Consider the following 25856-nt stretch of genomic DNA (forward strand, 5'->3'; position numbering starts at 1 on the left):
TCTGGTTTGTGCTTTAGTTAGTTTTGTTTCTAATTCGTTGATACTATTTTTGGTTTCCTTTGCTTGCCAGGTCAATCTCCTGTATTTTCTTTTCTCTGGACTGTTTTGGTTTTGTTTGTGTGTGTGTGCTCCATTATTTTTGTTATTATTTGTCTGATTTTGTATTTACCACTTGTCTGGGGTTCACGTTTTGCTTCTTTTTTTGTTTGTTTTTGTGTGTTTGTTTCAATCCCCTTGAATGCTATAACAAATGACTTGTAGAGTCTGGTTCCCCAGCCAGAGATTGGACCTGAGTGGGAGCACTGAGTCCAAGACCCTAGACTGCCAGAGAATGCCTAACCCCGGGGAGTATTAGTTAGTGAGAACTCCCATGAAAGCTTCCACTTGTATACAAGACCTGGAGTCACCCAACTGCGGCAACACCCAGTGCAGGATGCCTCACCCAAACAATAAGCAAGACAAAAACACAAACCCGATCATCAGTGGACAGGATTATCACCACACACAGCCCTGCCCATCAGAAAAAAAAAAAAAAAACTCTCTTCCTCCCACCAGAACACAAGCACAAGTCACATCCAACATGAAGCCTACTTAAACCACTGGCCCAACTTTACCCACTGAGGGCAGAAACCAAAAGGAAGAAGGAATACAACCGCAAAGCCTGGGAAGAGGAGACCTCACACACAGCAAGTGAGAAAAAAATTGAAAAGGCAGAGAAATATTGAGCAAATGAAGGAACAAGGTAGAAACTCACAAGACCAAATAAACTAAGAGGAAATAAGCAAACTACCTGAAAAAGACTTCAGAGTAATGATAGTAAAGATGATCCAAAATCTCAAAAACAGAACAGAGTAAATGCAAGAATCAATTAACACATTTAACAAGGACCTAGAAGAAAACACAAGAGAAGGAAAAGATCTACAAAAACAAATCCCAAAATCATTCCCTCTAAGACCAAGAACAAGACAAGGTGCCCACTCTCACCACAATTATTCAACATAGTTTTGAGAGTCCTAGCTATGGCAATCAGAGAAAAAGGAGGGGGTTCAGCATGGGGAATACGTGTATACCAGTGGCGGATTCATGTTGATGTATGGCAAAACCAATACACTATTGTAAAGTAATTGACCTCTAATTTAAATAAATAAATTTATATTTTTTAAAAAAAGGAATCCAGATTGGAAAAGAAGAAGTAAAATTCTAACTGCTTGCAGATGGCATGATACCATACATAGAAAACCCTAAAGATATTACCAGAACATTACTAGAGCTAATCAGTGAATTTGGTAAAGTTGCAGGAAACAAAATCAATACACAGAAATCACTTGCATTCCTATAAACTAACAATGAAAAATTAGAAAGAAAAATTAAGGAATCAGTCCCCTTTACCGTTGCAACAGAAAGAATAAAATTTCTAGGAATAAGCCTACCTAATGTGACAAAAGTGGCCACAGGGATGGAAGAGGTCAGTTTTCATTCCAATCGCAAAGAAAGGCAATGTCAAAGAGTGCTCAAACCACTGCGCAATTGCACTCATCTTCAGTTCAGTTCAGTTCAGTTCAGTCGCTCAGTTGTGTCCAACTCTTTGAGACCCCATGAATCGCAGCATGCCAGGCCTCCCTGTCCATCACCATCTTCCGGAGTTCACTCAGACTCACGTCCATCGAGGCAGTGATGCCATCCAGCTATCTCATCCTCTGTCTTCCCCTTCTCCTCCTGCCCCCAACCCCTCCCAGCATCAGAGTCTTTTCCAATGAGTCAACTCTTCACATGAGGTGAAGTACTTTGCCAAAGTACTGGAGTTTCAGCTTTAGCATCATTCCTTCCAAAGAAATCCCAGGGCTGATCTCCTTTAGAATGGACTGGTTGGATCTCCTTGCAGTCCAAGGCACTCTCAAGAGTCTTTTCCAACAGCTCAGTTCAAAAGCATCAATTCTTCGGCACTCAGCCTTCTTCACAGTCCAACTCTCACATCCATACATGACCACAGGAAAAACCATAGCCTTGACTAGACGGACTTTTGTTGGCAAAGGAATGTCTCTGCTTTTGAATATGCTATCTAGGTTGGTCATAACTTTTCTTCCAAGGAGTAAGCATCTTTTAATTTTGTGGCTGCAGTCACCATCTGCAGTGATTTTGGAGCCCCAAAATATAAAGTCTGACACTGTTTCCACTGTTTCCCCATCTATTTCCCATGAAGTGATGGGGACCAGATGCCATGATCTTCGTTTTCTGAATGTTGAGCTTTAAGCCAACTTTTTCACTCTCCATTTTCACTTTCATCAAGAGGCTTTTTAGTTCCTCTTCACTTTCTGCCATAAGGGTGTTGTCATCTCCATATCTGAGGTTATTGATATTTCTCCCGGCAATCTTGATTCCAGCTTGTGCTTCTTCCGATCCAGCATTTCTCATGATGTACTCATCTTACACACTAGCAAAGTAATGTTCAAAATTCTCCAAGCCAGACTGCAATAGAATGTGAACCATGAACTTCCAGATGTTCAAGCTGGATTTAGAAAAGGCAGAGGAACCAGAGATCAAATTGCCAACATCCGTTGAATCATCAAAAAAGCAAGAGAGTTCCAGAAAAACATCTATTTCTGCTTTATTGACTATTTCAAAGTCTTTGACTGTGTGGATCACAATAAACTGTGGAAAATTCTGAAAGAGATTGGAATACCAGACCACCTGATCTGCCTTTTGAGAAATCTGTATGCAGGTCAGGAAGCAACAGTTAGAACCAGACATGGAACAATGGACTGGTTCCAAATTGGGAAAGGAGTACATCAAGGCTGTATATTGTCACCCTGCTTATTTAACTTATTTGCAGAGTACATAATGAGAAATGCCAGGCTGGATGAAGCACAAGCTGGAATCAAGGTTGCCGGGAGAAATATCAATAACCTCAGATATGCAGGTGACACCACCTTTATGGCAGAAAGCAAAGAAGAACTAAAGAGCCTCTTGATGAAAGTGAAAGAGGAGAGTGAAAAAGTTGGGTTAAAGCTCAACATTCAAAAAACTAAGATCATGGCATCTGGTCCCATCACTTCATGGCAAATAGATGGGGAAACAGTGAGAGACTATTTTGGGGGGCTCAAAATCACTGCAGATGGTGACTGCACCCATAAAATTAAAATACACTTACTCCTGAGAAGAAAAATTATGACCAATCTAGGCAGCATATTATAAAGCAGAGACGAGATATTATATGCCAGCAAAGGTCCATCTAGTCAAAGCTATGGGTTTTCCAGTAATCATGTATAAGTGTGAGAGCTGGACTACAAAGAAAGCTGAGTGCAGAAGAATTGATGCTTTTGAACTGTGGTATTGGAGAAGACTCTTAAGAGTTCCTTGGACTGCAAGAAGATCCAACCAGTCCATCCTAAAGGAAATCAGCCCTGAATGTTCATTGGAAGGACTGATGCTGAAACTGAAACTCCAATACTTTGGCCACCTGATGCGAAGAGCTGCCTCATTTGAAAAGACCCTGATGCTGGGGGAGATTGAAGGCAGGAGAGGGGACAACAAAGGATGAGATGGTTGGATGGCATCACCAACTTAATGGACAGGAGTTTGAGTAAACTCTGAGAGTTGGCGATGGACAAGGAGGCCTGATGTGCTGCAGTCCATGGGGTTGCAAAGAGTAAAACATGACTGACCGACTGAACTGAACTGAATGTGACAAAAGAGCTGTATACAAAAAACTATAAGACACTGATGAAAGAGATCAAAGACAACATAAACAGATGGAAAGATATTCCATGTTCCTGGGTTGGAAGAATCAATATTGTGAAAATGATAATATTACCAAATGCAATCTACAGATTCAATGTGGTCCCTATCAAATTACTAATGGTATTTTTCACAGAACTGGAAAAAAATCTCACAATTCGTATGGAAACACAGAAGATCTAAATAGCTAAAACAATCTTGAAAAAGAAGAATGGAGCTGAAGGAATCAACCTTCGTGACTTCAGATTATACTGCAAAGCTACAGTTATCAGGACAATATGGCATTGACACAAAAACAGAAATATAGACCAATGGAACAACAGAAAGCTTAGAGATAAATCCATTCACCTATGGGCACCTTATCTTTGACAAAAGAATCAAGAATATACAATGGGGCAGACAGTCTCTTCAATAAGTGGTGCTAGGAAAACTGGACAGCTACATGTAAAAGAATGAAATTAGAACACTTCTTAACATCACACACAAACATAAACTCAAAATGGATTAAAGACCTAAATGTAAGACTAGAAACCATAAAACTCTTAGAAGAAAATATTGGCAGAACATTATATGACATAAATCACAGCAAGACCTTCTATGAACCACCTCCTAGGGTAATGGAAATAAAAACCAAAATAAACAAGTGGGACCTAATTAAGCTTAAAGCTTTTGCACAGCAAAAGAACAAGATGAAAAGACAACCACAGACCACAGAATGGGAGAAAATAATAGCAAATAAAACATCTGACAAAGGATTAATTTCCAAAATATACAAACAGCTTATGCAATTCAGTAACAGAGAACAAGCCAATCAAAAAGTGGGCAAAAGATCTAAATAGACATTTCTTCAAAGAAGACATCCAGATGGCTAATAAACACATCCAAAGATGCTCAAAATTGCTCATTATTCAGTTCAGTTCAGTTCAGTCACTCAGTCATATCCCACTCTTTGTGACCCCATAAATCACAGCACGCCAGGCCTGCCTGTCCATCACCAACTCCCGGAGTTGACTCAAACTTACGTCCATCGAGTCAGTGATGTCATCCAGCCATCTCATCCTCTGTCATCCCCTTCTCCTCCTGCCCCCAATCCCTCCCAGCATCAGAGTCTTTTCCAATGAGTCAACTCTTTGCATGAGGTGGCCAAAGTACTAGAGTTTAAGCTTTAGCATAATTCCTTCCAAAGAACACCCAGGGCTGATCTCCTTTAGAATGGACTGGTTGGATCTCCTTGCAGTCCAAGGGACTCGCAAGAGTCTTCTCCAGCACCACAGTTCAAAAGCATTAATTCTTCGGCACTCAGCTTTCTTCACAGTCCAACTCTCACATCCATACATGACCACAGGAAAAACCATAGCCTTGACTAGACGGACCTTTGTTGGCAAAGGAATGTCTCTGCTTTTGAATATGCTATCTAGGTTGGTTATAACTTTTCTTCTAAGGAGTAAGCGTCTTTTAATTTCATGGCTGCAGTCACCATCTGCAGTGATTTTGGAGCCCCGAAAAATAAAGTCTGACACTGTTTCCACTGTTACCCCATCTATTTGCCATGAAGTGATGGGACCAGATGCCATGATCTTCGTTTTCTGAATGTTGAGCTTGAAGCCAACTTTTTCACTCTCCTCTTTCACTTTCATCAAGAGGCTTTTTAGTTCCTCTTCACTTTCTGCCATAAGGGTAGTGTCATCTGCATATCTGAGGTTATTGATATTTCTCCTGGAAATCTTGATTCCAGCTTGTGCTTCTTCCAGCCCTGCATTTCTCATGACGTACTCTGCATATAAGTTAAATAAGCAGGGTGACAATATACAGCCTTGATGTACTCTTTTTCCTATTTGGAACCAGTCTGTTGTTCCATGTCCAGTTCTAACTGTTGCTTCCTGACCTGCATATAGGTTTCTCAAGAGGCAGGTCATGTGGTCTGGTATTAGAGAAATGCAAATCAAAGCTACAATGAGATATCACTTCACACTGGTCAGAATGGCCATCATCAAATAATCTACAAACAATAAATTCTGGAGAGGGAGTGGAGAAAAGGGAACCCTCTTGCATTGCTGGTGGGATTGTAAATTGATATAGCCACTATAGAAGACAGTATGGAGATTTCTTTTAAAAATTGGGAATAAAACTACCATATGACCCAACAATCCCACTACTGCGCTGATAACCTGAGTAAACCATGGCTGAAAAAGGCACATGTCCCCCAATGTCCATTGCAGCACTATTTACAATAACTAGTACATAGAAGCATCCTAGATGTCTGTCAACAGATAAATGGATAAAGAAGCTATGTACATATATACAGTGGAATATTATTCAGCCATAAAAAGGAATGCATTTGAGTCAGTACTAATGAGATGCATGAACCTAGGGCCTATTATACAGAGTGAAATGAGTCACAGAAAAACAAATATCCCAATTAATGCATATATATGTAATCTAGAAAGACGGTACTAATAAACCCATTTTTCAGGGCAGCAGTGGAGACAGACATTGAGAACAGACTTAAGGACTTGGGGCGGGATGGGGGTGGGGGGCAGTGGCCAGTATAAAGGAGAGGGTGGGAAGATGGAGAAAGTAGCATGGAAACATATATACTAACATATGTAAAAATAGATAGCCAGTGGGAATTTGATGTATGACTCAAGAAACTCAAACCAGAGCTCTGTGGCAACCTAAAGGAATGGGATGGGGTGGGAGGTGAGAGGGACGGTCAAGTGGGAGGGAGCGTATGTATACCTATGGCTGATCCATGTTGATGTACAGCAGAAGCCAACACAGTATTGTAATTATCTTTCAGTTAAAAATAAGCAAATTTTTAAACATTAACAAACAGAAAAGGTCTTAATGACCTGGATAGCACTGATGGTATGCTAACACACCTAGAGCCAGACATTCTGGAATATGAAGTCAAGTGGGGCTTAGGAAGTATTACTATGAACAAAGCTAGTGGAGGTGAGGGAATCTCAGCTGAGTTATTTAAAATCCTAAAAGATGATGCTGTTAAAGTGCTGCATTCAATATGTCAGCAGATTTGGAAAACTCAGCAGTGGCCACATTACAAAAAAAGTTCAATTTTCATTCCAATCCCAAAGAAAGGCAATGCCAAAGAAACTTCAAACTATCATACAATTGCACTGATTTCACATGCTAGCAAGGTAATGCTCAAAATCTTCCAACTAGGGTTCAGCTTGAACCAAGCACTTCATGAAGCAAGAGCTTCCAGATGTACAGGCTGGATTTAGAAAAGACAGAGGACTCAGAGATTAAATTGCCAACATCTATTGGATTAAAGAAAAAGCAAGGGAATTTCAAATAAACATCTGTTTCATTGATTATGCTAAAGACTTTGATTCTGTGGATCACAACAAACTAGAAAATCATTAAAGAGATGGGAGACACCTTACCTGTCTCCTGAAAAATCTGTATGCAGGACAAGAAGCAACAGTTAGAACTGGACATGAAACAATGGACTGGTTCAAAATTGGGGAAGGAGTACATCAAGACTGTATATTGTCATCGTGTTTATTTAACTTATATGCAGAGTACATCATGTGAAATGCCAGGCTGAATGAAGCGCAAGCTGGAATCAAGATTGTTGGAAGAAGTATCAACAACCTCAGATATGCAGATGATATTACTCTAATGGCAGAAGGTGAAGAGGAAAGAAAGAGCCTCTTGATGGAGGTGAAAGAGGAGAGTGAAAAAGCGGGCTTAAAACTCAACAATAATAAAAAACTAAGATCATGGCATCTGGTCCCATCACCTCAAGGCAAATAGATGAGAAAGAGTGGAAACAGTGACCAATTTTATTTTCTTGGGCTCCAAAATCACTGCAGACAGTGATTGCAGCCATGAAATTAAGACGCTTGCTCCTTGCAAGGAAAACTGTGACAAACCTGACAGCATATTAAAAAGCAGATATATCACTTTGCCAACAAAGGTCCATAAAATCAAAGTTATGGTTTTTCCAGTAGTCATGTATGGATGTGAGAGTTGGACCATAAAAAGGCTGAGTGCAAAGAATTGATGCCTTTGAACTGTGATGTTGAAGAAGATTCTTGAAAGTGACTGGATAGCAAGGAAATGAAACCAGTCAATCCTAAAGGAAGTCAGTGCTGAATATTCATTGGAAGGATTGATGCTGAAGCTGAAGCTCTAATACTTTGGCCATCTGATGCAAAGAGCTGACTCACTGGAAAAGACTGATGCTGGGAAAGATTGAGGGCCTGAGAAGGGAGCAAAAGATGGTGAGATTGTTAGATAGCATCACCGACTCAATGGACAAGAGTTTAAGCAAACTCAGAGAGAGAGTGAAGGACAGGGAAGCCTGATGTACTGCAGTGCATGGAGTCACAAAGAGTCAGACATGAGAGTGACTCGGTTCAGTTCAGTTCAGTCCCTCAGTCGTGTCTGACTCTGCGACCCCATGGATCGCAGCATGCCAGGCCTCCCTGTCCATCACCATTTCCCGGAGTTCACTCAAACTCACGTCCATTGAGTCGGTGATGCCATCAGCCATCTCATCCTCTGTCGTCCCCTTCTCCTGCCCCCAATCCCTCCCAGCATTAGAGTCTTTTCCAATGAGTCAACTCTTCACATGAGGTGGTCAAAGTACTGGAGTTTCAGCTTTAGCATCATTCCTTCCAAAGAAATCCCAGGGCTGATCTCCTTCAGAATGGACTGGTTGGATCTCCTTGTAGTCCAAGAGACTCTCAAGAGTCTTCTCCAACACCACAGTTCAAAAGCATCAATTCTTCGGTACTCAGCTTACAACAACAAATCCAAAATATACAATAATTCTTAACACTCAACATTAAGTAAACAACCTGATGATAAAATAGTCCAAAGATCCTAACAGATGTGTAGCTATTATACATCTATTATATATAACTATCACACATAACTGACACCATCTTGGGCCCTTACAGTTTCTCCTGTCTTTCCACTAATCCTAACCAGGACTGTACTGTGTAGTAAATGGCTTCTTTGTCATCATGGACTTTATAGTTAATAGATATTGTTTAATAATCATTAGGACCAAGAGGACTCTATGCTCTGTTAGTCTCTAAACAATAATGAAAACCTTCACAGCATATTCCCAGGACCCAAAAGACTAATTATCCATTCATAAATCTTGGCTTAGGAATGCACGCTCTGTTTCCAAGCACCCACCCCCATACCCTAGGCTAAATATACAATTGTCCCAATTGCCCCTTGGTGGAGACAGAGTACAGCTGCAAACGCTTCTAGGTCATTGCTCACTGGATGACAATCCCACCCTGCGATAACTTATCAGTAAACTGATTCACTGCTTATATAGAGCTGTTTGCTTCACTTTTCAGTCTTAAGATGCCTTCTCAGTTCAGTGCGCACTTTTCTTTCCCTCTGTCCTCCAACAACAAACACTCCACCCAAGAAGATATACAGATGGCAAATAAGCATAGGAAAAGATGCTCTGTATCATATGTCTTCAGGGAAATAAAACAACAATGAGATGCCACTGCACACCTGTTAGAATGGCCAGAATCCAGAACACTGACAACACTAAGTGCTAGCAAGGATGTGGAGCACCAAGGACTCTCATTCATTACTGGGGGAATGCAAAAATGCTACAGCCACTTTGGAAGACTGTTTTGTGACTTCTTACAAAGCTGAACATACAGCCCATCAGTCACATATATTGGTGTCTATCCAAAGCTGTTGAAAACTTATTTTTACACAAAAACCTGCACATGATGTCATTATCAGTTTTATTCATAACTGCCAAAACTTGAAACCAACCAAGATGTCCTTCATGGGTAAATGGACAAACTGTGGTATATTCAGACAACAGAGTATTATTTAACACCATAAAAACATGAGCTATCAAGCCATGAAAAGACATGGAGGAAACTTAAGTGCATATGACTAGGTGAAAGAGGTCAGTTTGAAAACACTACATACTGTGTAATTCTAACTATATGACATTCTGGAACAGGTGAAACAATGGAGACAGTTAAAAAGATCAGATGTTGCTGGGGGAGGTTTTAAAATGTGATTTTTCTATAGCAATAAAACAAATCTGTAATTTTAAAACCTTTGCACAAAAGACAACTTCAGGTACAAATGCCTTCAATCATAAATTCCACCGAATATTTAAAGAAGATACATTAATCTTACACTAACTCTTCCAGAAAAGTATAAAAGATGGAAATACTTCCTAATTCACTTTATATGGTTAGCATATTACTGATATTAAACTTAAGGGTATAGTGAGAGAAGTAAATTATAGCCCATTCTCACTCATTAACATAGATGCAACAAACCTTAAACAGGATATTAATAAACCAAAAATAACTCTTGATATAATAAAGATATATAGATTATGACCAATTTGGTTTTGTTCAAAGAATGTAAAGGTAGTGTAACACTAGAAAATCAAAATTTTTCCATATTAACAAGAAAAATCAAATCATCTAAAAAATGTAGGAAAAAAGTATCTATACCTCAACATTATTTATAGTTTTTTAATCTTAGAAAAATAGGAATAGATTAGATAACCACTATCTATAAAATATCTACAGTAAACATCACATCTAATGATGAAGGAATGAGATTGTTCCCTTTGAGATTAAAACAAGAAAACCCAGCCAGTTCAGTAAAGCAATAAATAGAAACAAAAACATAAAGACTAGCAAAATAGAAATGTAATTTTGAACACTCTTAGATATGACTGCATACATAAAAATCTCAAAAATTATAAGAATTAGCAAAGTTTCTAGAAATAGGCCAATATTGTTGTTGTTCAGTTGCTAAGTTTTGTCCGACTCTTTGCGACCTGGTGGACTGCAGCATGTCAGGCTTCCCTGTCCTTCACTATATCCAGGAGATGCTCAATTCACATCCATTGAGTCAATGATGCTATCTAACCACCTCATCCTCTGCCACCCTCTTCTCCTTTTGCCTTCAATCTTTCCCAGCTTCAGGGTCTTTTCCAAAGAGTTGGTCAATATATAGAAATACTAATCATATTTCTATACCAGCAAAGAACTATAAGATAAATTTTTTAATACATTTTATTGTTGTGTCAAACTTTATTTTGGGGGGCTCCAAAATCACTGCAGGTGGTGACTGCAGCCACAAAATTAAAAGACGCTTACTCCTTGGAAGAAAAGTTATGACCAACCTAGATAGCATATTCAAAAGCAGAGACATTACTTTGCCAACAAAGGTCCGTCTAGTCAAGGCTATGGTTTTTCCTGTGGTCATGTATGGATGTGAGAGTTGGACTGTGAAGAAAGCTGAGTGCCAAAGAATTGATGCTTTTGAACTGCGGTTTTGGAGAAGACTCTTGAGAGTCCCTTGGACTGCAAGGAGACCCAACCAGTCCATTCTGAAGGAGATCAGCCCTGGGATTTCTTTGGAAGGAATGATGCTAAAGCTTAAACTCCAGTACTTTTGCCACCTCATGCGAAGAGTTGACTCATTGGAAAAGACTGATGCTGGGAGGGGTTGGGGGCAGGAGGAGAAGGGGACGACAGAGGATGAGATGGCTGGATGGCATCACCAACTCGATGGACGTGAATCAGAGTGAACTCTGGAGCTGGTGATGGACAGGGAGGCCTGGCGTGCTGTGATTCATGGGGTCATGAAGAGTCGGACACGAGTGAGCGGCTGAACTGACTGACTGATAGTTGAATAAAAAATTTCAAATACCTAGCAACAAATCTGACAACGATTGTGCAAAACCCACATACTGGAAATAATAAAACATTGAGTGAAATTTTAAAATTTTTTATTTAAAATTTTTAAATAATTTTATCGATTTATTTTTTGCAGGGCTGGGTCTTCATTATTGTGAGGGCTTTTCTGTAGCTGCGGCAAGTGGGGGCTTCTCTCTAGTTGCGATGTGCAGGCTTCTCATTGCAGTGGCAGAGCACAGGCTCTAAGGCGCAAGGGCTTCAGTAGTTGTGCAATGGGCTCAGCAGTTGTGGCTCCCGGGCCCGAAAGCACAGGCTCATCAGTTGTGAGCCACAGGCTTTGTTACTCCTTGGCATGTGGGATGATCTTCCCAGATCAGGGATTAAACCCATGTCTCCTGCATTGGCAGGCAGATTCTTCACCACTGAACCACCAGGGAAGCCCGTGTGAAATTTTTTAAACTTGAAAAAATGGAGGGATGTGTAAATGGTCATAGATTAAAAGACCTAGTTTCAGGAAGATATGATTACTCCCATATTAATTTTCAGTCGATGGACTCCAAATCCCAAAAGAACGTGCATTTGTCAGTCAGTCATTTCACAGGTGGAATCTAAGTTTAAATGTGGAAGTGCAAGGGTCCAGGAATAGCCAACACGTGGTTGAAGAAACAAACAAGGTGAATAGATTTGTTTTACTGGAAATCATGGGCTTCCCTGGTGGCTTAGAGGTTAAAGCATCTGCCTGGAATGCGGGAGACCTGGGTTTGATCGCTGGGTTGGGAAGATCCCCTGGAGAAGGAAAATGGCAACCCACTCCAGTACTCTTGCCTGGAGAATCCCATGGAGGGAGGAGTCTGGTAGGCTACAGTCCATGGGGTCGCAAAGAGTCGGACACGACTGGGCGACTTCACTTCGCTTCACTTCACTGGATATCATGACCTAATATAAGCTACAGTGATTAAGACAGTGTGGAACTGATACAAAGGATAGACAAATAGACTAATGAAATAAAATAGAAAAGCCAGAGAGAAGCTAGATTTATGACTAGAGGGAAGTGGAGAAAGGATGTTCTTTAAAGTGAATGCTATTGAAGCAAATAGGTATGTATGTGGGGAATAACTTGACTCCTCTTCCACATCAGACACAAAAAAGTCAATCTTAGACAAAGCGATAACATAGAAGAACACCTGCATTTCACTGGGGTAAGGCATGATTTCAAAAGCAGAAAACAAGAAAGATTAGCCATTGATAAGTTAAACACCATTAAATGTAAGATCTGTTCATCAGAAGAAGTTAAAGGGGGGGGGGAAATACTTGAAATACATATAACAAAAGATTCATATTTAGAATATGTAAAGAATTCATACAAATGATAAAAGAAAATCCAGTAAAAACATGGGTAAGAGACTTCAACAAACACACAATAAAATAAGAAATATAATTTTCCAGTAAACGTGAAAAAAATTCCTGAACCTCAGTAGTCATTAGGGAAATGCAAATTAAAACTATACCTCCCCCTCAAACTAACCACAATTTAAAAGTAAAAAAATACCAAATACTGAAGAGGATGTAGAGCAACAAGGGTTCACTGGACACTGTAAGACTTTTAGGGTGTAACCAAAACATAATGGGCATAAAGGAGTCAACCAACACTTATTGAAACCTAACTGTATCAAGTTCTGTGCTGGGAGTAAGACATATAATGCAAGACAGTTCCTTCCACCAAAAATCTAACCATCAGGAATCCCTCACCCCTCAGTGCAAGTAGATGTGGGCTTTGGCTAAATGTTAAAATATTTTTATGGGTTTATCCACCCAACTATATTTATAAACTCCTGTTTCTTTGGTGGTCTTAAACGATCCTAGGTAGATAGCCTATTTCACTATGGATACATATCTTTTGAGGGTTCCAGAAGAAACTATGCAGGAAGTAAACACAAAAAAATTAAAAGTATTAAAGGCTTTCAGCCTAATACTGGGGTGAAACAGTGGGGAAGAGGCACTGAGCCATTTAACAACATGAAGTGTTATGCTGTGACTTTTACGATTATGGATTCAAACTCATGATATCACACAGGGAATGCTGCTCAACGTTCTGTAATAACCTAAATGGAAAAAGGACTTTTAAAAGAATAGATACTTATATAACTAAATCACTTTGCTCTATACCTGAAACTAACACAACATTATTAATCAACTATGTTTCCATATAAAATAAAAATATTTTGAAAACCTTGTAACTCTAGCAGCAACTTGAAAGCTTTAATAGAGAGCTCTGGCATCAACATCAGGAAAAAGAAAGATAACAAACAAACAAAATAATTGTCAAGCTTTGGGTTGAGGTTCAGAGAGGAACGTACGGGACAACACAATCACCAATCCTATCCAAACACCTCACTTCCAAATTAGGGACGACCTTGGAGCAACCTCAACTTCTGCCTGTTTAAACATTCTCTACAACAACATAATTGATCACAAGGATAGAGTCACAGGAATCATAAGCAAAAGTCACAGATCAAGTTGCTAAACTCAGAGAATCGTAAATGTCCCAGGGGCATTCTATATTAACTGACTCATTACTTGCAAGTTACTCATTACTTGCAAGAGTATTAGCTCTGATTTTTATAACACCGAGAATTTATAAATGTTAGAATATAGGCACACAGGCTTAAAACAGATTCAGGATTGAAAATACTCTATTACCTCCTTGCTTACATCTCTACTGTACTGAGTGTGTTTATGTGGATACTATCTAAAAGAACATGACAGTTCTTAGCTATCTACCTCAGAGGGAGGTTCTGCTGGGAATTGTTGACTGGGCTTTGGGGTTGAATTCTTTTTAAGGAAAGAAAATTTAACCCTGGGATATATCTGTATTTTATTTTATTTGGAGGTGGGTAGTTTGTTGCTGGTAGTATTTCTTAATTTTTAGCTTGGGGAAGTAGATGTTTTTATAAATTTTTTTTTAATTTTTTATATTCCCATAGTAGAAGTGATAGCCAAAGGGGTCAGAATAAGAGAAAAGGGAAAAAATAGAACCGTTGAAGAGGGCTGCCTAGCCCCAGTCCTGTCCATCAGGAAGTACATTCAGCAGGGCACCAAGACAAAAATCACTTAGACTTTCTCCTTTGTTTGTAAAGTCACTTAGGTGTTCTTTGCTTGTACAAGTAGCTTTCTGCTGCATTTGGTGTGGAGGCAGTCAGGGACTGGCTCTCCAAGCCTGTCCCTGCTCTTCTCACAACCCTTGAGCAGGGCTGAACTCAATAATTTTGAGCAAATGTCCCCTTCCCCTGTGAGTGACATGTCTAAAATCTTTTTTAAAAAAACTTTTACTTGCAGATTAAAGGTGAAAGAATGAGGAGGCGTTTTTGCCAAACATGCCAAATGCATATTGGGGTGTTTGTGTATGTATCTTCCTCAATTTCCTCAGAAATGAGATATCTTTTAATTCTCAGTCCAAAATCAAGAGGGTGGAATGAGAGTGGAGGGATGTTGCAAAAAGCAGGTATAGAGGAAAGGTAAAATCACTATCTCACCCTTCGCCCTGAACCCTACAATCTGAACCCATCCAACATCCTCAGCCATGAAATTAAAAGATGCTTACTCCTTGGAAGAAAAGTTATGACACCCTAGACAGCATGTTAAAAAGCAGAGACTTTATTTTGCCAACAAAGGTCTGTCTAGTCAAGGCTATGGTTTTTCCAATGGTCATGTATGGATGTGAGAGTTGGGCCATAGCGAAAGCTGAGCACTGAAGAACTGATGTTTTTGAACTATGGTGTTGAAGAAGACTCTTGAGAGTCCCCTGGACTGCAAGGAGATCCAACCAGTCCATCCTAAAGGAGATCAGTCCTGGGTGTTCATTGGAAGGACTGATGCTGAAGCTGAAACTCCAATATTTTGGCCACCTAATGGGAAGAACTGACTCATTGGAAAAGACCCTGATGCTGGGAAAGATTGCAGGCAGGAGGAGAAGGGAACGACAGAGGATGAGATGGTTGGATGGCATCACCGACTCAATGGATATGAGTTTAAGTAAACTCCAGGAGTTGGTGATGGATCAGAAGGCCTGGCATGCTGCAGTCCATGGGGTCACAAAGAGTTGGACACAATTGAGCAACTGAACTGAAGTGAACATCCTCAGGCTGTTACAAGGATATAATCAATAAGGTAACAATTTCAGATTTAAGATATCTGCTTTAGAGAGTTGGCTATAATTCAGGGTAGTCTTTATACATAAGTAAGACACTTCAGAGAGAGACACATTGTTCATAGAGCAAACAGGATTTCTATCCTATAATTAGTCCATGAAGCTGCAAGGTGTGTGTGTATGTTAGTCACTCAGTCGTGTCCAACTCTTACGACCTCATGGACTATAGCCTTCCAGGTTCCTCTGTCCATGGGATTTCCCAGGCAAGAATACTGGAGTGGGTTGCTATTCCCTCCTCCCGAGGATCTTCTCGAACCAGGGATGGAACCCAGGTCTCCTGCACTGCAAGCAGCCTCCCGTGTTGCAGGCAGGTTCTTTACCAACTGAGCCCCCAAGGAAGACCCCCACGCTGGGAGCAATGTTGTGTTTTTTCAGCTGTGTGGGTTCTCTGTTGCACTGCAATTTAGGAGCTATTATGACTAAACCTCTGATAACACTCTGGGCACTCATGGGCACTCATGGGGCCTCACTCATGACACACTAGTGTGTGTCAACTGGTGCCAGAGGAAGCTGGAACTGTAGATTCAGTGATTCCATTGGTGTCCAATAAAATTTGAGCTGTTACTGAAATATTTCCCACAGTCTGGGCAATAATATTTCTCTACTGAGTGGATCAACTGATGCTTCATAATGTGTGAGCCCTGAGTAAAATTCCTTCCCCACTTAAAACATATATACACAGTTCCTCACAGGACCACTCACGACTTGCAAATGGCCTTATGTTGTCCTCTTCAGGGGTAGTCGTTCCCTGTTGATGTTCCAGAGATGGTATTTCATATTCAGTTTCAAAGTCTTCTCTCTAATAATCCTGCGCTGAAGGCAAGAATGCACCATCAATCAGCTCTTTTTTCAAAAACACAGTGGAATATTTTCTGATGATAAAAATAACATATAACAGACCCCATGGATTGTATAGTCCATGAATTCTCCAGGCCAGAATACTAGAATGGATAGCCTTTCCCTTCTCCAGGGGATCCTCCCAATCCAGGGATCAAACTCAAGTCTCCTGCATTGCAGACAGATTCTTTACCAGCTGATCCACAAGGGAAGCCCAAAAATTACATTTGCTTATTATTGAAAAAATGCAGACAGTACCAATATAGATTCCTTCTATACATGCAATTTGATAATCTACTTTCCCCCCCAATGTATAGTGGGCATCTTTCCATGCCTAAAATCATTTTTCACTCGTATACTGGTATTCTATTATACAGATTAAAATGAAGTGGTTATGAGCATCTCCTTTGGAATCAGATTGTCAAGAATTCAAATTCCAACTTTACCATCCACTGGCAGTAGGACCTTAGACAAATTATTGACTGTCTCTCAGTCCTAGTTCCCTTATGTGTGAAAGGGACATTTATAACATCCAACACAAATGTGAAAATTAAATGAAATAACGCCCAAAAAGAAATTTCAGAATACCTAATGCATAATAATGGGTCTTCCTGTTGGCTCAGATGATAAAGAATACGGCTGCAATGTGGGACACCCAGGTTTGATCCCTGGGTGGAGAAAATCCCCTGGAGAAGGGAACGGCTACTCACTCCAATACTATTTCCTGGAGAATTCCATGGACAGAGGAGCCTGGTGAGCTACAGTCCATGGGGTTGCAAAGAGTTGGACATGACTGAGCGACTAACACACACAACACAATGCCTAAAAGGAAATTTCAGAATACCTAATGCATAATAATAGCTTAATAGATGATAGGAACTATCTTTGGAAGGATTATATTTTATTTTAAATAATGACCTATCAAAGGACACATAGATTATTTCTAATTTTTCCTTAAGAAACAATGACACAATACAATCAATTTTTTCCCATTTGTGTAATTTGGTTTTTAAAGTTTAATCTATGAAATGAAACTCCTGGGTCAAAAGATATCAACAACATAATGTTTCTAACCTCTAACCTCTACCAAAGGTTTCACAGCATTAAAACTGAGAGAACTATAACACATAGATAGTGCATGGACAAGGCTGAAGCACAGGAGCCATGCAATGGAGAAATCAGGAAAAGAGGTAGTCTATCTTGTAGGAATGGTTGAATAGCATCATCGACTCAGTGGATATGAACTTGGGCAAACTCCAGGAGATAGTGAGGGACAGGGAGGCCTGGCATGCTGCAGTCCGTGGGTAGGAAAGGGTCAGACATGACTTAGCAACTGAACAACATCTTGTAGAAACTTTATTGTACAGGAGAGACGGAGGGAAGAAAGTATAGTGGAACAAGCTCAGAAGTCAGATAGTCTAGATTCAAACCCTTATCTGTCTATATCAGCTGTGTCATCTTGGACAAATAACATTTTCAAAATCTAAAATATTTTAAGATGATAACACTATAAATTTGTTAACTGAGGAATCAGCTAGTATATGTGAAGGGTTTTTAAAAATTTTGGCTGTGTTGGGTCTTCATTGCTGTACATGGACCTTAGTTTTGGTGAACAAATATGTCTACTCTCCATTGTGGTATGCGGATGATAGCATGCCACAAAACAGAGAGTTGTAGATCAATTTCATTTATGAATATAGGGAAGAAATTCCTAAAGAAACTACAATCAAAAATTGAAAGCCAGTAGAGTTCTAAAAGAATAATGTCATACCCAAGAAATAGTTAAGTAATGTGGCAAATTTGAAAACTTTCACTGTCTCATTTTCCTTTTCTGTAAAACAAGATGGTAATAATAAAATAGGAGCTAATTCATAGGGATGTAGTATTGAGTTGAACCTAAAGAACTAAGAACACTGACTGGTATATACCAAATGCATAATAAATGCTAATTATTAATATTATCATCATCACCACTTATTACCACTGCTGGAACACAAGGGTGGTCTGAATTTAGAAAAAGAGAAAAACCCTAACCTTAATCTCTGTTAAAAGTCCTTTCATAAAACTCAACTTTCATTTCTTTTAAAAATACTAAACCACATTGGGAATTTCCTGGAGGTTCAGTGGTTAAGACTCTGTGCTTCCACCACAGGGGGCACAGGTTTGATCCTTGGTTGGGGACCTAAGATCCCACAAGCCATGTGGCCAAAACACTAAAACTAAACATAAAAATACTAAGCGGTCTAGAAATATAAATAAGTCCAAAACACACCCGTAAAACTACAGAAAAATATCATTCTTGAAGACATAGGAATACTTCAGAGACATTGAAAATTTGGTTTCAGATCAGAACAATAAAACAATTGTCACAGTAACGTGATTATCACTATAAAGCAAGTCTACCTGAATTTTTTGCTTCCTGATGCATATGAAAGCTGTTTACACTATACTGTGGTCTATTAAGTTTGCAATGTCACATTATGTCTAAAAAAACATGTACCTAATTTAAAAATAATGCTGTTGGGGGAATTCCCTGGTCATCCAATGGTTAGGATTCTGTGCTTTTACTGCCAGGGTTGAACTGCCAGGGTTCAATCCCGAGTGGAGAACGAATACCCCACAAGCCACACGGTACACAGCCAAATAATAATAGTAATACTGTTGTGGAACTGGCATCAATAGACTTGCTCAACACAGAGTTGCCACAAACCTTCAGTCTGTTAAAAAAAAAAAAAAAGCGACACCTGTGAATCACAATAAAGCAAAGCAGAATAAAACAAGGTATGCCTGTATCTACTATCATTGTTATTCTGCATTTTCCTGGATCTGTCAGCCAATGCAATACGTCAGGAATAAGAAACAAAAGGTATAAATATTAGAAAATAAGAGGCACAACTGGCTTTTATTTGCAGGTAATCTAAATAGTCAGAAAATCTGAGACAGGACAATGAATTGGGAAAAGTATTGGAATTTCTTTTTTAATTTAGGACAAGCACGGAAACAGTGCTTAGTGAGATGACCCAATACGAAAGAAAGTAAAAGTGTTAGTCGCTCATTCGTGTCCGACTCTTTGCAACCCCACAGACTATAGTACACCAGCTTCCTCTTCCTCTCTACCGGAGTGGATAGCCATTCCCTGTTTCGGGGAATCTTCCTGACCCAGGGATTGAATCCAGGTCTCCAGCATTGCAGCCATATTCTTTACCCTCTGAAACACCAGGGAAGCCCAACTCAATACAAAAACAACATACAAAATCTGAGCCTCAGAATCCACACCAACAAAACAGAGATTATGATATTGTAATCATAAAATAAATGTAAATACTGTATTTAGCAAAATGCTTGTCATATAGTATGCCCTAGATAAATAAATCATTATGAGAATTCAGTCATTTATTTGAAAGCTTGCTCTGGAAACAACACACTTATATACCTAGTATACAATAAAGTTGTTCAGATTTGATTAACAGAAGATACTACGTTTTCATAAATTTGTTTCTTTAAATAACTGGAATATTTACAGCAATAAACAATTGATATTTCACATAGTTCAGATCATATGCTGAAGGCATTTTGCTGCCATCTGGTGACTGTATCTTTTTAAAAGTGCAGTCAAGTTTGGAAAGCTCTTCACAATACAAACTGCAAACATAACTCTGAATTATAGTAAATCTAGTGGCACATTTTTGTCCAGAAACAAACTGACCTTACAATGTTAGGAAATTCAATTACTAATCAAAGACAGAAATTTGACAGTCAAACTTACCAAACAACTTCAGAAAATAAAGGAAAGCTCAACTCTCTTTGTTACTGCTCACGGGCCACATTCTAAGGAGACATGGCTAAGAGTTCATCCAGCAAAAGACATAATTATTCTGGGATGGAGAAGATGATGTTGAGACATAAGGGAAGTCTGGTTGATGTGGGCTTTATGATATAAATGCAAAAATCTTGGGCTCTGGAGTTAAGACCTGGGTTTGATTTCTACCGTCATCATCACTTACCAACCATGTGACCCAAAGCAAGTTTCTGATCCTCAGTTCATTTTCTTACCTGTAAAATGTGAAGAGTATCAACTTGGCAAGAGTACTAGGAAAAAATGAAAAGTTCAGTCTGTTCTGCTCCAAAAGTTCAGTCTGTTCTGCTCCAAAAGTTCAGTCTGTTCTGCTACAAATTAGCTCCAAAACTAGTTTCTCAAACACGAAGTAGTTCTTTTGTGACTAGCTTATGGGGAAATAATGCCATTACTATTCAAAAGTTGTATTGGTTCATACATAATTTTCCAGAATGTTAATGCTTTGCACTACCAGCTAACAACATCTGAATTTAAATAAACTAACATGACTGAGTGCAGCAAACTAAGGGATAAATGTGTATGATCTATCTTATACATCATAGCTGTTTTTTCCACATTCTTCTTTGTGGCCACAGCTTTGTCATGGATACAAATGATGTGAAGTTTTCCCAATATTTGTGTATCTTTCCCTTATCTCCATAATTCAGCACCTACATCCCTTTTTTATATCCCATTCTTCAAGTTACCTCAGCTTTGTAGGCTAAAGTCCTAAATTCATCGAGGTATTTATTGATTCATTAGGAGTTTAGCATATCTTTTTAACAATATTAGTATATTTATTAGGATCATCTTTGTATTGCTTTTTCACAATATTAATTCTTCAACCCAAGAGCATGGGATATCTTTCCATTTCTTTGTATCACCTTCAGATTCCTTCCTCAGTGTTTTGTAGTTTTCTGAGCATAGGTCTTTCATCTCCTTGGTTAAGTTTAATCCTAGGTATTTTAATTCCTTTTGATGCAATTTTAAACAGGATTTTTTCACTTTCTAATAGTTCATTATTAGCGTCTGGAAATGCAATGACTTCTGCACATTAACCTGTATCCTGCAACTCCACTGAATTCAGTTCTAATAGTTTTTGAGTGGAAACTTTAGGGTTTTCTATACAAGTATCATGTCATCTGCAAACAGTGAGTGATAGTTTTACTTTTTCCCTTCCAATTTGGATCCTTTTTTTTTTCTTGTCCAATTGTTAAGTATTTGATATTTACAAATGCACATATAGTGACTTTATCACCACTGCCACCTGGCCAACACAGATTGTAAGCTTTCACCAACTTCAAGGAACATTCCATTTTCAAAGGAATCTAAAACATGAAAAAAAAAATGTGCATTTAAAAAAATCAATAAAATAACATTTTTAACCCTTATAACAACCCTATGACAGAGGTACCACTATTATCTTACTTTTGTAAGTGAACTAAAGCACAGAGAGGTTAAGTAATTGGCCCATGCTCACAGGGTTAATCAGTGTTAGAGCTGATTAACAGAGTTCAAAGCCAGGAGTCTGGTTCCAGATCCTTTTAAGTAGCCCTCGACATCAGGGCTCTATACCCAAAACCAATACAATATTTTAAAGTAATTAGCCTCCAATTAAAATAAGTAAATCTATTAAAAAAAAAACTGAAGACTGTTAAAAAAAAATACAAATAAATAAATAAAATACCCAAGCCGCAAACATTTATACTATTCACCCAAAGAAAACTACATAACGCAGGTCATCATCAGAAAACCTCAAGGCCTCCAGCTAGGTTTTAAGGAATTTGAATACCTATATAAAAGGCCACTGATTTACCATATCTTAAAAATCAGAAATGGTAGTTCATTCTTCTGGCTGTTTGTTCTTTAAATCCTCACCTGGGTACATTTCCTTTCAGAGCATCAACTCTCTTGAGACCCAGTGCTCTCCACTGTTCCAGCCTGGAGAGAAGTGCACCTTTAGAAAACAGGATACCTGCATACGGGTATATAACTTTCCCAGAGCGCTGCATACAGGTATATAACTTTCCCAGAGTGCTGTTTCCAGACCCAGGGGTCAGGAACAAGCTAAGACAATCATGCCAAGCAATTTAAATCACCACTAATTAGTCTTAAATGAAATGCTCCGCCTTAGACAATCTGGACTTTTTTTCCTTTGAAAACCTTCAGTTAATATCTATCTTCCCCTAAAAAAACTGTAAACTCCTGAGAGCAAGAGCCAGGTTGCTTTTCTCACCACTAACATCCCCAGCACTTGGAATGGTGGGTGGCGCAAAGCTTTAAAACTAAATAAAAACTGAAATTATCTTTAAAGACACTTACTCAGGCAAATTTACTCTGTAAATCAAGAGCATAAGGAAATGGACATTTTTCTGTAAAATTTGCTAAAGGGACTTCTCTGGTGGTCTTGTGGTTAAGACACGGTGTTCCCAGGGCAGAGGGCACACACTCCATCCCTGGTCAGGGAACTAAGATCCTGCATGCCACGCAGCACTGGAAAGAAAAATGCTGCTAAGGTTCTGTGGAGATCCAACCAGTCCATCCTAAAGGAAATCAGTCTTGAATATTCATTGGAAGGACTGATGTTGAAGCTGAAACTCCAATGCCATCTGATGCAAAGAACCAATTCATTGGAAAAGACCCTGATGCTGGGAAAGATTGCAGGCAGGAGGAGAAGGGGACGACAGAGGATGAGATGACTGGATGGCATCACTGACTCGATGGACGTGAATCTGAGTGAACTCCGGGAGTTGGTGATGGACAGGGAAGCCTGGCATGCTGCAGTCCATGGGGTCGCAGAGTCGGACATGACTGAGCAACTGAAATGAACTCAAGGTTCTATGGAGTTTTAAAAGAAAGACATTCTGCAGGAGCTTAAAAAGAACAGATAGAACAACATAGATCCCTCCAAACTTGAGTCAACTAAATACACCAAAGGTTATCAAATTTACCTACCCCTCATAGCAACCCCCAAAATCTTCTGACATCACACGTTTTCTGTCATTCAGTCGCTCAGTCATGTTCGACTCTTTCAGACCCCATGGACTGCCACACACCAGGATTCCCTGTCCTTCACCATCTCCCGGAGTCTGCTCAAACTCATGTCCATTGAGTCGGTGATGCTATCCAACCATTTCATCCTCTGTTGTCCCTTCTCACACCGTTTACATATACTTTTTATTACTGTAACATACACATCCACTCTCCCTCAACCAAGTTCCCTGGCTGCCTATGACTGAAACTTTGAAGCCAGAGGTAAACTCAACATCCAGAGCTGACTGGTACAAGGAACCAGAGTCACTCCAAAACACAGAGCAGGTACTTGATGCTGATCAATCAAGAGTCAGCCTGGGACTCACAGATAGGGCGGGGAGCCAACCATCTTTGCCCCAGCCAAGTTTTCCTAAATACAAATGAATAAAGCTCTAGGGTAGAAAATCATTTTGTATGTCATTCAAGTAGAAACTGTTTGCCTATGGTACAAGATGAGAACACAGCAATCACAAGATACAAAAAAACGACTATCTAAATTCATCACACATTTTAATCAGAGTATAATTGCTTTACAATGTTGTGTTAGTTTCTACTGTACAACAAAGGGAATCAGCTATATGTATACATATGTCCCCTCCTTCTTGAGCCTCCCTCCCACCACCCCCGCATCCCACCCCTCTAGGTCATCACAGAGCAACATAAGTTCATCACATTTTAACTACAGAAGTATCCTGGGATCCCCAGATCACTGAACTAGAAGTTATATAATTATTGTTAGCATTTCTATTTGAATATTTATGAGTTGAGTTAGTCTCAAGTCTTCACCCCTTGACTGGAACAAACCTGACCAGCCATCACCTGTGGGTCTTGGATGGCATCTCGCTGTCACGGGAACTCCGGGACTCCCAGAGCCATGGCCCTTCCCCTCCTACCTTCCCCTTGTATTAACTCTACTCTAATCCTGCTTTGTTTGTAGTGATGCTGGGAGGGATTGGGGGCAGGAGGAGAAGGGGCCGACCGAGGATGAGATGGCTGGATGGCATCATGGACTCAATGGATGTGAGTCTGAGTGAACTCCGGGAGTTGGTGATGGACAGGGAGGCCTGGTGTGCTGTGATTCATGGGGTCACAAAGAGTCGGACATGACTGAGCGACTGAACTGAACTGAACTGAACTGAATCCTGCTTTGGTCCCATGTTTTTATTCTCCTTTTCTGAGTTTGGAAGTCAGAGAAATTTATAATTCCTTCCAGCCCAGGATCTTGTAGACCAGTAAATCAGGATAAGTTCTTAAAGTCCACAGAAAATTTTTTCAAAATACACATACTTTCATCAAATCAAAACCTCCAAGATGAAATTGGAAAAACTCTCCAGGTATGTGATGGAAACCCTGATTCAGAGTAGTTAAAATGTTGGCTACAGATTGTTAGTCTGCAGGCAAACTTTATCTGGGAAATACTAAAGGCAATTAAGGGTAAGTGGCAATGCAATGGGTGATTTCCTCAACACACACTCACCTGAAATGCTCCTCCATAGCCATTGCATGTATTAAGCATTTCCTAGTGAGGATGGAGCAACTGGATTTCATCTACCCCTCCAAAATCTTTACCTACTCATTTTTCTCTTCTCCCAAATCTGTCTACCAAACAAGAAAAAAAAAAAAAAAGTAGAACACACTAAAGTTTAAACGCCAAACATAAGTTGGCATAGCATTTGGCTGTCTATAAATTCGTGTCCATGAATAGTAAAGTGTGCCATCCTCCCTTACTTCCTAGAAGACATGGGTTGAAAACATAGTCAACTGTTAAGCATTATTATATTATGACAGGAAGATGAAAAACTAAGATGCCTACCCCTTTCCATAGCTGAAGTCCTACCTGAGCTTCCCAGAGAGGCTGTGAGATAGTTGTGAAGTAAAACATAAACCCAGGGTGGTGGACCTTGAGCTAAACTCACCTCTTGCCTTGTTCTACATCAAAATATCCTCGAGGAAGACTGAAGACCATTTGTGGCCTAAGAGTTTTCACCTCAAGTTTCAGAAAATCTAACTTCAGAGCTTAAGCAAAATTTCTCCTCTGCCTTTTGTTTAAAAAGCATAGCAAGATTGTACCGTGGAAAAGCAGAGAATAATCCTGGTACAGGTCAAAGTCCGTGAAAGGGACAGAATTACTTGTTCATCTTTGTATCCACAGAACTAAATTCAGTGACCTGACTTAATAAATGCTTAAAGGATGGACGGATTGATACATGGATGGACAGATGGTTGAATACATGGCATCTGCCAGAATAAGAGATATGTATGGAACAGAAAACTGCAGTCTCTGAAGGAATTCAAAAACAGGTATGAAACTAACTTCTTCTTGAGGTCTCTTTGTTTTGCCTGAGCACAGAATAAGGTCTCCTTCTCAGCTGTGACCTACCATGATCCAAATCTGACCTTTAAAAGCAAAGGAAGACAAGAAAGAAATGGGAAAAGGGACCACAGCAAAACAAAGGTTAAGGAATCTATTTCCTGACATGCTGGTGCAGAGGAACGATACATAATAAAAATCTAAGAGAACAAT

The sequence above is a fragment of the Capricornis sumatraensis genome, chromosome 2 (assembly GCF_032405125.1).
Source record: "Capricornis sumatraensis isolate serow.1 chromosome 2, serow.2, whole genome shotgun sequence".
Taxonomy (NCBI): domain Eukaryota; kingdom Metazoa; phylum Chordata; class Mammalia; order Artiodactyla; family Bovidae; genus Capricornis; species Capricornis sumatraensis.